The 16,659-nt window shown below is 30.3% G+C and overlaps 1 protein-coding gene across 2 annotated transcripts in view; it reads right to left on the reverse strand.

Moving 5' to 3' along the window:
- Positions 1-333: 333 nt before the first annotated feature.
- LOC121228147 (uncharacterized) overlaps positions 334-16,659 on the reverse strand; it is a 35,729-nt gene continuing 19,403 nt past the window's right edge. The window contains exon 4 of one of the 2 annotated variants that reach the window (XM_041111324.1): positions 334-449. The gene's annotated coding sequence lies outside the window, so the exon portion shown is untranslated. Of the gene's footprint in view, positions 450-12,151; positions 12,403-16,659 lie in introns of those variants that run through there. The other variant, XM_041111323.1, reaches the window with a different exon arrangement.

Here is a 16,659-nt window from a genome sequence, read left to right on the forward strand (position 1 = left end):
ACGTACCGGAATAAAGTGTGTAGACTTTGTCGACCGATCAACAATCACCCAAATGACATCTTTCTTCTTTAGAGATAGAGGTAATCCCGATACAAAGTCCATGGTAATTGTAACGCCCCTTACCCGTATTCAACACCGAAACAAGGTACGAGGTATTACCAGAATATAACACATACCATTAAATAAAACCAAGACAAAAATATGGCATCCAATTAGATCATGAATCGTTATAACATATGCCTTTACAATATTAGCCAACTTGGCTTTGTACAAAATAATCAGTCAAATACTACAACCAATATTTTAAACCTAGGCAATTATGACACGTAACAAAATAACTAAGCCTACTATACATGCCATAATTCAAAATGTTTAGTTCAAATACCAAAAGTATTAATAGTGCAGGCAGATCTTCAACGATCCCTAACTCTTGTGCTAGCTGGGTGACACTATAAGACAAAAGAGAGAAAAGAAAGTAGGCTTATAGCTTAGTAAGTATGTATATAAATAATAAATAAGGAATCTAATATGTTTACAAAATAACTCAATTATATCTATTTTTAATTTCACTATTTACTCCAATTTGATCAAACTGTCCCTCCTGCGTCATGTTCACAGAATAAATAATAACTCGAGTTACGAAACTCGAAATTCAAATCCATAAAATTTTTATGAAATTAGACTCATATTACTTCTTACTAAAATTTTTCTAGAATTTTTGGTCTAGCCAATTAGTACAGTTTATTAGTTAAAGTTTCCCCTGTTATAAAGCTCAACTGATCTGACCTCTATTCACTATGAATTAATTTTGTACCTGTGCAAAAGTCAAATAGCCATGAAATTTGTTTTATTTAAAACTATACTCAATAAGGAATCTAGTAATGTAAACTATATTTCTTAATTACCTTTGTACAATTTTTAATGATTTTTCAAAGTTAGAACAGGGGATCACATAGTCATTCTGAACAAGTCTCACAAAAATATAAATATCTCAAAATATAGGATTCCTTTACTTGCTCTATTTATTTTACATGAAAATAGACTCATTAAGATTTAATTTAGTATCTCATTCAGTTTCTAATTAAATTCCTACTATTTTTGGTGATTTTTCAAATTCACGTCTCTGCGACTGTCCAAATAGTTTTATTATCAATTTTGATCTTTGGTTGCATTCTTTGCTTATCCTTAACAATTTTTCCAACTTCCAGTCACATATCGAGCTTATTACTCATACGTTACACATGTGTATTCTTACACTTATCATTACAAGGTTATACATAATTTCATTTAGTCGATTTTCCCGTTGAACACTTCGGATCGAGTCTCCAATACTTGGTGGTTTCAGCGCGTAGTTCCACCCATCACATAGTTCAGCTCTCTTGTACACATGGTGAACATGAACACTTAGTACCACTCATGTGACCTAGCCATTTTACCTCGTAGCTCTCTTATCTACATGGTGTCCTTCACCTAAAACCACACATGCGACCTAGCTACATTTATCCCGTAACTCTCTTGTCTACATGGTATACATCCCGTATCACACATGTGCCCTAGCTACCACATAGTATCTCATAGCTCTCTTGTACACATGATGTGCACTTGGCACCATACATGTGACCTAGCTACATACCATCTATATCTTTCGATTCCGAAGGTTCAACCAGGAAGTATTTCACTTTCTAATACTTGTTTTCATTCTTCCAATAGTCGATTATGATTCAAAATCAGCTACAATATATAAAATATGCTGAAATATAAAAACGTAAATAAAGATAGTGTATTATTTACATACAAACTTACCTCAGTGCAAAATATAGAAATTTTGTAATTTAGTCCAAAATATTTTCCTTCCCCCATTCGAGGTCGATTTCACGCCTTTCTTGATCTATAACAACACATTTAGCTCATTTAACATTCATACTATCTATTTCAATCCAAAAACCAAATTATGAAAAAAATTACGTTTTTGCCCCCTAACTTTTACAAAATTACGATTTTTCCCCTAGGCTCGAAAATTTAATTTCAGCCCTTATTCTTATGTTTTATGACATGATGAACATTTTTCTCTTCTATGACAACATCAAATTCTCACTCTAACATGTACTTATGAACATTAGGTATTTTTACCGATTATGCCGTTTTGCTCGTTTTCGCTAAAAATCGCTTAGAAAAGATCGTTCTCATAACTTCAAACATTCATATTGTACCATCAAACATCAAAATACATGCATATCATTCATGGGTAAATTTTTAAACATAAACTTTAACTCGAAATAATGGTAGAAATAGGTAGACCGAGCTACGAGGATTTCAAAAATGTAAAGAACATTAAAAACGGGTCTTGAATGCACTTACTATGAAGCTTGAAAGCTTGGGAAAAACCCTAGCTATGGTGTTTATGAGAGTTTTGGCCAAGCTTGGTGAAGATGATACCAATTTTGGCTTTGTTTTCCCATTTTATTATTTTACTTACCAAATGACTAAATTGCCCTTCATTAAAAACTATAGTGTTTTATCTTCCTTTAGGTATTTTTGTCCAAACTAGTATAATGGTCTAATTACTATTTAAGGTCCTCTACTTAAAACTCCCATTTCAATCAAGTACTTTATGAACTAGAACACACAGTTTTCACCTATTTCAATTTAGTCCTAAACATCAAATTAAACACCCAGTCATAAAATTTTCAACCTCAGATTCGTGGTTTTGAAACCACTGTTCTGTTTTGGCCCTAAATCGGGCTGTTATAGTAATTCTTTTCCATTTCCATTCTGGTATTGTGACTGGCTGTAGTAATTTCGAAAGCAACTGATGTTCAGCTTTTACTTGCTGACATATCAAACATTTAGATACAAACTCAGACCCGGCCACTAGTACATCTTTTTCAAATCATTATACATTTTATTACTACCAGGATGGATAGACATGTTACCATTATGAGCTTCATTCAAAATCTTCTGTACTAGTTCTGAATCTTCATTATGAGTTTTTGGGGGTTTGAATTTTTGTCTCTTTAAATTGGTATTCTAATTTGTCCAAGTTACAATTTAGCCTTGAAAATTGACTAGTCTAATTAGAGCTTTAGATGATAAGGAAACTTGGTAAAATTTTAGGATTAGTCTCATAATGGGTAAAATTCGATAGGAATGCACTTAATTTATAATTTGGAATAAGTACTGATAGTTTACATTTGTTACAATTTACTCCCTAATAATAAAAACTTGATTTAGACATAGTAAACGAACTCAAATTGAGTTGAAAATTTTTAGGCTTCTATAATTTGAATAAAAGAAGGTCAATAAATACTTAGATCTAAAATTAGGTTATTTTTACCATAGGTGATAAAATGACGAAAATGTCCTTAGGTTAAATTACCTATGAAAAGTTTAAAATTGGTTTATAATTTGCTTCTGAATTAATAAATAACTAATAATTAGATAAGATTGAAGTGTTATAAGTCGGGGTGTGTCTTGAGTGGTTGTTAGCCAAAGGGTCACTTAGATGGATAATGTAACGCTTTGAATTCAGGCTAGTCAGTCCCGGTTAGGTTTGAGGTGTCACATTCATAGTCTCAGGAAAGGATGTCCGTGTTTGCTTGCTGAAAAAGTCTCTTTATTACTTGAAACAGTCACCTAGGCAGTGGTACAAGAGGTTTGTTCATTTATGAGTACTCATGATTTCAAAAGAAACAGTTTTGACAGTTGTGTTTATTTTAAGAAGAGTAATGATGGTTTATTTGTAAATTTACTTCTCTATGTTGATGACATGTTGATAGCAGCCAAAGATAAAGGAGAGATAAGAAATGTTAAAATCCAACTTAGTGAAAAATTTAAGATGAAATATTTGGGAACAACAAAGAAGATACTCGAGATGGAGATTCTTAGAGATAGAAAAACATGTAAATGTACCTAAGTCATAAATATGGTACATTGAGAAAGTTCTTTGCAGGTTCAATATGCAAAGTGCTAAGCTTGTTATTTCGCAATCTGCATATGAGTATGTTAATCATGTTAACCTGTTATTTTTGTATCTTCTTCCTTTATTTGTTTTGGGGTGAGATTTGTATATGTGGAAGAAGTATTCTGTACGGCGATAATCGCCTATTTTCTGGCAGCTTGGTTGCAAATTATCTTATGTGTCATAATGACACGATATGGTGTGTAGGGTTAGGTAAGTGTTTTTAACCCCACATGGTGTGATGGGATGGTCGGAGTTGGTGTGTAGAGGATGAGGTTAGGATTCTGATTATCTGATTTTTTTATCTAACTCTGTTATCTATATCCGAAATGGGCATGAGCCCGAATCTATATCTGACTGTATGTGAGTTTTCTACATGTTTGCATGTCTATTTCTGTTGAGTTACACACTGAGTTTATGTAAACTCACCTTTGTTTGTCTATTCTGTTCAGGTAATCCACAAATATAGGCAGATTAGTGCGACGGAGACTCAGCGGTGACCACTCATCTGTAAAATTGTTTAAACTTAGTATTTATGGTTTATTTAAATATTTTGGATTTATTTAGAAGTTTGTAAATTCTGGGACTCTCTAGACTGTTTGGTTTTTAACTGTTAATTTTCTGTTTGTTTGACAATTTGATTGCTTTGGTAAAATGTGTTATGAAAACGACAATTTTACGTAAATAAAGGTTTTCTGAAAATGGGAACTGGATTTTTAAAATAGAATGGTTTTCGTAAGCTTTCGCTGCAGAACATGTATTAAGGCAAATTAACAAATCAGGTAACATTTTGATATTGGATACAAGCAAATAAGTATTGAAAAACTGAAATGGTTTTATCGTATTGACTTCGTTTTCAAACTCATTCTTTGTAACATCTCCGGATTTGGCCATAACGTCTAGGCCAGGTTTGGGGTGTTACAATATTTATTTAATATTACATCTTATATATTGTATATTTTTGATTGATTAGGAATGATATTTTTTCTTTTTTTTAGTTTGCCTTTTAATGAGAATTTTAATTTTAAAAAATATTATCTTTTAAGTTTTGAATATTAAATTTGTCAATAACTTCAATTATGAATTCTTGGTCTTCAGTTAACATAATTATTAAAGGCTCTTTTTCATCAGGGGATTCAAATATTCTATTTAATTCATCTATTTATAATCCATCTAGTTCAATAGATGTGTCATTTTTTGAGGTAGTGGATTCTAGAAAAATTTCATTGATCATTTGTTCTGTTTCTTCATCTAGATTGAACTTATCAAATTTTCTCTCAATCTTACAATATTTTGAGATTTGTTCTAGATTTCCAAATCTATGACATTTTATTGTTTTGTTTATTTTGTTTTATGATTTTTGTTGTTTCTTTTCCTTTCAATATTTATTATATTTTGGTTTTTTATAATATTTTGATATGTTATTTTTCCTATTTTTTGATTCTACATGACAACATATTTTTGAGAAAGAAAGTTTACTTCTAACATTAAATTGGTGGTAAAATTATTTCAATTACTTTTTACATTGATATCGTTCTTTCGTTAGTTATTCCTTTTTAATTTTAAATCTTGATAGATTTTTTATCCCTCCTTCTGTGAAACTAATTAGTTCACCCGTATATAAGTTTTACATATAGAATAATACATTTGTAATTCTCCTTAATTTAATTTCTAATTTTTTCTCTTAATGAAGTAGAAAGTCCTACTCGAAAATTTTCTTTTTAAAATTGTTGTTGGTTATCAGATCTTTATATGATTCTACAAATAAAGACATCTTTATACCATTTAAAATCTATTAATTTTTTACATTTTAAATTTAATAATAATTTTGAAGTTCTATCTTTAAGATGACAATGATCTCCTATAAAATTTTTAGAGACTAAAAAAATCAAAGTTACAACCGCATCTTGGATTTGTTTTACTTGTTCATCTAAAATGATTTTTCCTTGCTCATCCTTTTTTACTACTTTTAGAATTTCTTTTTGTTGGGTTTCAGTAAGGGTATGGTTCCACCATCCTTTTATTTGGTCAATAAATCTGGTAACTAAAAGATTGATTATAGCATGATCACTAATCAACACATTTTGGTTTTAAGTTTTATAAACATTTGAAGTAATTGTCATTTTGTTGTAATAAACTGAGAATATTATCTTCAGACATTTTGTCTCTATTCCATTCATAAATAGTGTTAGCATTATATTTATTTTGGAAGATGGGTTTTCTTTTATATTAGGATTAGGTGCAGTAATTTTTTTTGGTAATATAATCTTTTTGGCTAACTCCAAGCCATTTTGTTAATTTTTGTTCTTTTGATTGATCAGAGTCAAATTGAAAAGATTGGTGTAATGTGCTTACTGAATGTTGAGCTTGCATTGGGGGTATTTGTGGCTACTAATTCAAACTTGTAACATTCCAAAGCATCAAGTCTATTTTGGATTTCTGTTAAGAAATCATTTTGGGGTTTTTGAAAAGATATTGGTATTTCATATGGTGTAAACATTGATTCGTTAGAACTTTTTTCAATTATTTCTTTTGCTAATTATTTCCTAATTGACTAACTTTCTAAAAATTTTCAATATAATCTAATTGTTTTCCTAATTTATGAAGGCCAAGATCTGTATAGTTGTTTTGTCTCACTATCATTTTAACGTCTTTTGATAAGATTTATTATCTTACATTAGGAGCTCTCATTCTTAAAGGGTTTGTTGCTTTTTTTTCTAGTATTTGTATGAAGATATTGATCCTCTATTAGAGAGGATGTTGATATTCAACTTCTCTATTTCTTTGCCATATAGTATTATTATTTTTATAATATTGATAGTTTCCAAATAATACTTTTCAAACTCCCTAAAGAATTTTATATGAATTTTATGAGTGTTCACAAATTTGTAATATTTTTGGAGAATGCTCTTTTTCTCGTTATAATTTTTAAAGGAATCTTCTCTTTTTGTTCATTCATGTTGGAATAGAAGTGTTTCTTACACCATTTTTCATTGATCTTAAAAGACTTTTCTAGTACAAAAGTTTCTAAATATTAAGTGCATTTTTGGGGCTCCCTTCCTATCTGATATTGATAGGTTAGGCAATATTTGAGGAATTATCTATTCCTTTTAAATTGGTTCTAAATGTTATTGGGATGGAAGAGAAAGAGACTCTAATAGTTTTAAAACCTATTCTGTGTGTTTTGTGATTTGATTCTTCATCTATATTTAACCTTCTAAAGGTTATACTAGTAATTTCTATTTCAAAAGAATGCCTCAAGGGCATTCTGAGTGGTTTATTGAATATTAATTCAATTGTCACCTTGGTCTTAAGAAATTTCATTAAATAAAGTGTTTCTAATAGGTGTTGGTGCAATTGGGTCTTTAGCACCTTCTAGCTTCCATTTGGCAAGGACATTGATTTCATATCATTGTATTGTTTTTGAAATTGTAGTATGAAATCTTAAAGTGTTTATTTCTATTAAAAGGGTTTCTCCTTTTGAGCTTTAGAGTAAAGCTTTGGTGTTGACTACAGAATACATGACTTTGAAATGGAGTTGATAGACTAATGTTAGCACTTTGGATCTAGGGTGCATTTGGTAATTATGAGTATGAATTTGAAGGGTCAATGATTTTAAAATGTTTTTATCAATTAATGAAACCATAAAATTTGGGTAGACATTACAATGTATCGAGCCATTACATAAGTTTGTTTCTACTGTTTCTAGTAAGGTGTCATTAAACATTGTCTTTGGTCCATTAAGACAATTAAAATTGAAAATATTTTGGTTGCTTTAACACTAACAGGTTTGACACCGACTTGAACTAATCCAAAATGAATGTATTTATGGTGTAGTTCTTTAAGCTTATTGATGATAACTCTATCTAATAATTAAATAGTTTCATATTCCTTTTGGATAGGTAAACTTTTTTCTTTTGCTTTTATAATATTGCTACAAAAGGCTTTTAAAGTTTCAAATCTTTTTTTATTTATAAATTTTGTTTGTTGAAACTCTTAAAAGAGTCCAAGTATCACATCTTAGGGGAACATTTTCATAATGCTCTTGTTCATTGACTATTATTGGAAGTTTGGTCAAGCCCTTGAGATTGATTAAAGGTAAAGCTTGTAGAAGAATTAGTTTTCCTAAGGAAATGAAATATTTTTTTTCATTTTTTAATTTACTACTATGGGTTCTACAATCAAAGTTTCAGGATTACTAAAATTGTCTATAGGGATACTTTGTCATTAATACGCCTAACTCATGACTACCTGGACTGTGTATCATTGCTCAACATAAATAATAATACATGAATAAAAACAATTAAACCATAACTCAAAAATATTGAAAAAAAATTAAAGATTTCCAAAATTTAGAATTATCTATTCCTCCTTAGCTCTGACACCAAACGAGTCTCAATGATCTGAGGGATAGATAGAAATGTGAAATTTAAATTTTTGAATTTAAATTTTTAAAAAGCAAAAACTTAAAATTTTTTGAAGCTAAGAGACTATTTTGGAGAAACTTTACCCAAGAGAATTTATTATGTCGTTACAACAACCCGCCCGACAGAGACTCAATATCAAGTTACTGTTTGGTAACTAAGTTGGTTAAGTCGAGTAGAATTGAGTAAGTAAAATATTTGTTTTGGCTGAGTGACTTACTTGGTGGGATTCATCATCTAACGAACTCCAAGTTTTTGTGAACTCTAGGGCTTGACAGACTCATATGTTAAGTATCTGCCCACCCTAGATGTTTAGAGCGAACTCGTTAAGTTCACAAGTTTTAATAGTTATATTTATATATTTAGTGCATATTATGAAAACTTAGCTAGTCATGTTGGGATTTAGTTGAGACCTAATTAGAACTAAACTAGAATAATGTAAATAATTAGACCTAAAACTTGTTAAGTGTGTTTAATCATGAAAATCAAGTGTTAGTGAAATCATCTAATTTTCCCACTAAACATTGTCTCTGTTGCATGAGTATATAAGGATATTGTTGGCTATCATGAGTCACTTTTACTATTCTGTAAGTTTCTGAAAAACCTTAATAAAGATATCAATGTTTAGGGAGTACTTACGTTTGTACCAACTTACTGGTAATTTCTAATAAACCCATATGTTATTATAAAAGAGATTCATGTGTTCTAGTATTACATACATAGACCTTAGAACTGTTCGTGAGGAAGGAAACTTCTTGATTCTGGGATATTTGATACTAAATCTTACATACATGTTAAGTTTCAATAGTTTAATAATCTGATGAGATATTTATCTTTCTTTTAGCTTAAGAAGCTACGAATGTCCCAATAATAAATGTAAAAGACCTGTTGAGTATATCATTGTACTAGAGTTCCTGGTCAGTTTTCACTTCAATGTTTTGTAAATTCCCTTTTGTATAAATTGTGTAAAGTAAGTAATCTCTCTCAGTAATGAATAGTGTCTGTCTTGGTAGTGGTCATCCAATGTCATTAGTGTGAGTATAGTCTGTCAGTATGAGTACCCTCTTTATTACACAAGCTAGTACCACCAATATGTAATATGTGACAGGTGATATGTGAGATGTGATGATGAAAAAAGGGATTATGTTTGTGATGCCTCTGGTAAAGTAACTATATTACTTAGTGAACCACTATAACCATACCTTTAGGGATACTTGGCAATCTTGTTTGAATTGCCATGAGTCAACCATATACTACACCATTTATTTCGACTGATACCATCACAATGTTATTTTAACGCCCCAAATTTTTGAAATGTTGTTATTTGTTTCTGTCAATAATTAAGTATCTGCTTCAATGATTAAGTATTCTATGGTGTGATTGGGGTTAGGGGTTCAAGTCTCACTTTTAGAAAATTTTGTTATTCTTTTGGTTAAAATCTTATCCTTTAATGTTTGCCTTAAGTTTATTTTTGTGTTAATCTATGTTAAGAATAAGTATGCTAGTTTGATGGTTAAGTTCTGTGTAGTATCAGGTCCTATGTCTGAGTCTCCAAGCATGCGATAAGAAAATATTTTTATGCTACTTGGTAAAATTTTAGTTATAATTTTTTCCTGAATTAAATAGTTTTTAAAAAATAAAAACAAAATGTTCTTTTCTTTTCTTCCTCTTACCATATTTCTTCCTTATTCTCCTTATTTTCTTTTCTTTTTTATTACTTCCATAAATTGTGACTAGGTTGAATTGGGAGTTTTATGTTGCTCATCGTGTCGATTGGAAGGTTATTGTGTAAGTTCTGTCGCGATTCTGTTATACTTTAGCGAGTTTGCGTTTGTTATGGTTCATTTTGTCGATATAGGTTTTTTGTTTATTTTGATCGGATTCCCTGTTTAAGCATTCGATTAATTTCATTTTTAGGTTGAGGTTTTACTAGAGATGCTCCTCCAACGTGCTAGTTCCATTTTTTGATTTTACGTGTAAGGTGAGTGGGTGAATTTTGGGGTTAAGATTATGTCTAACTTCAACATAATTTTGGGTTGCTTATTATTTCTTACGATTTGTTTGAGATTGATTGTGTAATTGGTCATTAGATTGTCATTTTTAAGTCTCATATTAACCCCGGTTATTTATACGTTAAAATAATGTCAAGTGTATAATAAAAACCTAAATTTTGGGATTTGCGAATGCCGAAAAATATGACTGTCGGCGCACATGGCCGTGTGGCAAGCCGTAACTCATTATTTTTGAATTAGGGTCATACGGGTCAAGGACACAGATGTATGTCCGAGCCGTGTAACTCACTATTTTGGAATTAGAGTCACACAGACCAGAAACACGGTGTATGTCCATGCTGTGTGAGAGATATTTTGAGTTTTGAGTTAAACAAGCGTGTACTTGGTCGTGCATGGCATTAAGAAGGTCATACGAACGTGTGCTAAGCCGTATGGACAATATTGGTGAACCGTCTAGGCCGTGTGAGTCTACAATAACGTGTGGGCCAAAAATTAGAAATTTTCTTTCAGGTCGTAATCATCATTCGAATCGAACGTAAGCCTACCGTAAGGTCTATATGATCTGAATTAGACAATAAGACTGTATTCTTATGATTTGTTACTGAACATTCTGTTATTTTTAAATATATAGTTGACATGAAATTTGAAAAGTAATTGTTGTAATTTTATAAGAGCATGATCTGAATTGGTATTTCTGTATATACATATCTTATATATTAATATGCATCTGTATTGGGTTAGGATTGCGAAAAGGAGGAAGTGTGGGCAATTTAATATTCTGCCAAACTTAGTGGCTAAATCAAAATCTCATATCTGACTTAGCGAGTTATCACATTTTGATCCGACAGCTTGACTGCAATATTTCTAAAGCGTGACACATAATAACTATGCGATGTGTAAGGATGGACAGAGACGATGTGTAACGGTTAGGGGTAAGAATTTGCATTTGTATCTTAATTGTTATGCAATTGTGTCTGATATATTTTGTTTTTGTTTCTGTATCTAATTTTAAGAATTGACTAACTAAAGACAAACTAAAATCACATATGTTATTTTACTATTTAATTGAGAATGTAAGTTACACACTAATTTGTAAACTTATTAGTTGCCTGTTTTGATTACAGGTAACCCACAGGCTTATGCGAGTTGGCATGACATGAGCTCGGTCATTCTTCTTTAGTTATTTTATCGTTCCTTTTATAAACTTATACTAGTGTGCTTATTTTGGATTACGTTTTAGAAGTTGAATTTTATGTTTGATCTATCTAATTAAATGCTTTTCGACTGTTCAATTTTTAAGTAATTAAAGGTTGGTTGGTTTTAAAATAATTTGATGTAACCTTCAAACTTGGGGTGTTACAGTTATCATACTTAATCTTCCATATCTTGTTAATTGAGGTATCCTTCTAATCATTTTATCAATTTCTCGTCCCATAATTCTTTCTTAACAGAACATACCCTTATAAACCACTTCCAACAATCCATACATTAAACCATACTCTTATTTCAAACAGCTGTTCACTGATATTATCTTAGGCGGATACTTCCGCAGTGTTTCACACTATTGGTTCACACTCAAACCTACCCTAGTCCAGTTCTGTTCACATTTCCATACTGATAATTCATTACGTATAATGTCCAAATGAACTTCATATTATGCTATAACAGAATCTCATAATTCAAAATATCATTGATTCAGATTCAAACCAAATTTAAAAGATGTTATACCCCCTTACTTTTTATAATTATATATCATCATAACAAATACTCATATCTTATACATTTCAGACATATACATATTCAGCCATGCTTCAATGTTTTAATACTTATTTCAATCATCACATATCATACTCTTTATGACTTCAAACTAGAATTCAATCAATTTTCTATAGATGACTCATAATATGAACAATATACATGCAAAAGTCAACATAGGATTCACCTAAATCTCACATACTGCAATTCAAAGCTCCAGATTCAGATATCCATCACAAACCCGTAGCAACCACTGCTTAGAAACATAATTTCACCATTAATACTCTTGTACAATAAAATTACTTATCATTTCAATCACTGACAACCTCATACAGAAATCTTATACTTACAGTCTTACTGTTCAATTACCAAATACAAATTTATCCATTCAGTACGTAACATACAGAGTTAAAATATTTACCTTGATGCCAAGTAACTACTACTAATAAAAGAACCTTAACCTCTAGATCATTGAGGTAGGATACATTCAAATTTAAGAAAGATTTCAATATATACCACTTAAGAAAGAGGAAGAAGAAGAAATAACCCCTTTCAGAACACATTCTCACATATAAATATTACTTATCTTGCTTAGTGAAATTTAAAAAGTGACATGCGTATCATAACTTACTTTCTTATTAACCTACAATTTTCGAGAAAAATATAAATAACTTCCTTTCATAAAACTTATCAGACTAAACTATACAGTTGATTTCTAACTAATGTACTTAAAATCTAACTAGCACGGTATTCCATACAATTCAAGCGTACTATATTTTTGGCAAATACTCATACCATATTTCTCTTATCCTTTAACACGAATATCTCCTTAATACATGGTAAAATATTTTAAAAAATCAAATTCGTACTCTTATGACGTTTACTACACACCCACACGTATACGCCAAAACAATCTTTTGGGACGATAACACTACGCTAGACAAACTATTTACTGTTATACGCCGAAATTTTGGATCCACCAGATCTAGGGTGTTACAATTGGCGTATTGAATCTGTCTGTATTATGAACACAATTTGGCATATTATGATCATTGTGTTGTGCTTCTCTAAAAGGTTTGGTACTATATTGGGTATTAATGCGTATGATTTATATGTGCTTTCTTTATCATTGTAACTCATTAATTTCATTTGAATTGACTCGATTATCTTTTCATTCTCAAGAGTGTTAATTGAAGAAAGAGAATCTTAAAAGGTCTACACCAGAGCAATGTTGATTGTGAGCCTTCCGTTAATTTCTATATCATGTATACTATAGACAACGTGGTGTGTAGAAACGTTTTGTATCAACTATTGTAATGAATTACAGTTTTTGCTAAGCTGTGTTTTATAAAATCCTTAGTTAACTCTAGTAATATATATAAGTTTTTTTTTATCAAATGAGATGATTTATGACATAATAATTTTAGGCGTGCACCAAACTCTTTGATAATTAATTACTAAAGATGCACCTGAAACTTTTGTAAAGGAGATAACTCTAATGATTTTTATAAGACTTCCGCTACATGTTTTGTTTTATAATTTTTTTCTTCGCATATAAATAATTTGATTATTTTCATTGTCGTATTGAGAACTACGCCAATATCTTAAGTTTTATAAGTTTCAAATAATTTTACTATCCGTATGATTTTAACTTATGACACACCATACTCGGATTCAATTATTGGGTCGGGTAAGACATGTTATAGTCATGCCTTCCATTGCCAAACTGAGAGCCTCTTATAAAGGGCTTTTGCCTCTTTCCATTGTCTTTTTTAGAGAATATGATCGCTTACATTATTATAATGATTTTTCTCTTCCTACACAATTGCTACTTTCAAGGCTATAATTATAATTGTAAAAAATATGTTCTTTAAATGACAATTTTTGCAAAGAATCTCTACTATGTATTTTCGTCTTTTGTTTTATAAGAATATTTCCAGAAAATTTTTATTGTTCATCTCCATATTTTCTTTGTAGGGAATCGTTCCTATTTATCTGTCTTTTCTTCCATAGAATCTTTAAACGTTGCAAACTTTTTTTTTCTATTTCTTTCTAGTTTTGGTGATTGCCACTAATGTGATGTCATCTACAAGATCCACCACTTTGATTAAAGATGTCAAGTATTTCTCATCATCCGAGTGGAAATCCATTGAGTTAATAATTTCAATCATAAAGTTTTTGTATTCTTTCCTAGTTTGGTTTGAGACAACAATGCGTTGGCAATCGATTTGTCTTGAAGAAACTTTGCAATAGTTTGGTTCGAAGCAATAGAGATGCATAATCTAGGAGTTTTTGTTATTAAAATACTTGGAATCATATTTTTCATTATTAAATTTGTCCCACCATTTCATTTTGAATTAACAATAGGATTTTCATATATGGATCTTGTTCATAAGCATAATTCTAGGAAATAATCCAATAAAATACAATTTTGAAAAGAAATGGATTGTTTTGTATGTTTTTTGTCTAGTTTTAGCTGAAATCTGTAAAAGAACTTGGACCATAAATTTTTTATGGTAAGAAGTCAAAAAAAGGTGAATTATATCAATTCAATCATTTTTTTAAACTAATTTGGGAAATTAAATTAGGTGTCATCCTTGAAATATATGAGCTGAGAATGCCTCATATATTGGTTGTTGATAAAGAAAGCCTTGTACTATGTAGTCTGATAGTCCACGTATATAAAATATGGGCGGTAATCTATTTTTATGGTGAATTTGATTGGGAATTTCTTTAATGAGTTTAGGTTTTCACCCTAATCTCTTGATCAAAGAATTTTGATTATTTGGACTGTTAAATGGATAATAAAGTTAGGGTATTATGGATATGTATAATGTTTGAATAATACTAGTTCAATTTGAAACAATATGTTTTCATAATATTGCTTAGTTTTTTGTAAGTCTAATGGCTTAAAATACCATCTTTTGAAAAGAAAAAGTAAAAAAATTCTCCCAAAAAACAAAAATACCGTTAAAACCCCTCAAATTATAGTATAATTTTTTTTTGTAGAAAGAAATTGAGGGATCATTACCCTCATCAAGAACGTCCAATAATGCATCCTAGAAAGATGCATAAGACCCAAATGAAATTAGTTTACAAATCAAAATTGGATTGAGTCTCTCAATTGGATTGAGTCTCTCTTTCAATCTCTAGAAGCCATAGCCTTGTCTAAAAATGAAACTTCTCTCAAACAAATTGCTACTGAAGCAACCAAGATTTAAAAAAATAAAGACTTGTTTTACACAAACAAAATATATCTCGAAAATATTTCAAAAGAAACATCTCTTCAAGAGGTTTTTCCAAAAGAAGTAGCATATTTGCAGACTACTACACAAAAATACTTACAATATTTTACAAATAAATGTTGTGAAAAAAATTTCATTATAGAGGAAGAATTTTTTGGAAATCCACCACATATTGTTATCAAAGAAATTTTTAAAGGATGACATTTTAAGTTACTAGAATAAAAAAAACCCAACAATATTATGAAAACATATTGGTTCAAACTAAATCAGTATTGTTCAAAAATTACACAAATCTATATGACCCTAACTTTATTATCCATTCATCAATCCAAATAATTAAAATTCTTAAACCAAAAGATTAAGGTGATCACTCGAACACTCCAAAAAAAATCCTAACCAAATTCACCACCAAAATAGACCACCACTCATATTTTACATGCTAGACTATCAAACAGTCTGGTATAACGCCTTCCATATCAACAACCAACATATGAAACATTTTTTTGCTCATATTTTAATTATGGCACCCAATTGAAATTCCCAAATTAGTTTCAAAAATGGTGGAACTGGTATGGATCATCTATTGATATTTCTACTAGCAAAAATTCAAAATTTATGACACAAGTTCTTTGACAAATTCCAACAAGTACTAGACAAAAAACACATACAGAACAATCCTTTTCTTTTCAAAATTGTATATTTCTTGTATTGCTTCTTAGAATTATGCTTATGAATAAAACCCATACATGGAAATTTCATTGCTAATTCAAAATTTTAGAACAAAATGGTGAGACATTCAATAATGAAAAATATGATTCCAAGCACAGAGTCATAATAATCTAAATGAATTACCTCAAAATCCACATTGTCTTTCCAGTCGTCGATTTGTAGCTTAACTCCTTGTGCTACTCCTACAATTAAGACCTATTTAGAATTAACCATCTTGATCTTCTTAGTCAATTTAGCAACTTTGAGACCAATTTTACCCACAGCTTTCCCTAATATACACAAGTCAAACACCCCCGTATCAACAAGAGCACTCCTTCGACTTGTGTTGTTGATGAACATAAATATTAACCCTTTCTACTTGTGATATTTTTTTCACTTTAGCAAAATTATCATCGATCCAAGCTTCAATAGCCTTTCATTATTGAGTTTCATTTCCTTTTCTTTGTTGATCTCGATGAACTCAAATTATTGTGGGCCATTCCGCACCCTATACAGGCCACAACATAAGTATTGAATCTCATTTTTCTTTCATTCAA

The sequence above is a fragment of the Gossypium hirsutum genome, chromosome A04, assembly GCF_007990345.1.
Source record: "Gossypium hirsutum isolate 1008001.06 chromosome A04, Gossypium_hirsutum_v2.1, whole genome shotgun sequence".
Classification (NCBI taxonomy): domain Eukaryota; kingdom Viridiplantae; phylum Streptophyta; class Magnoliopsida; order Malvales; family Malvaceae; genus Gossypium; species Gossypium hirsutum.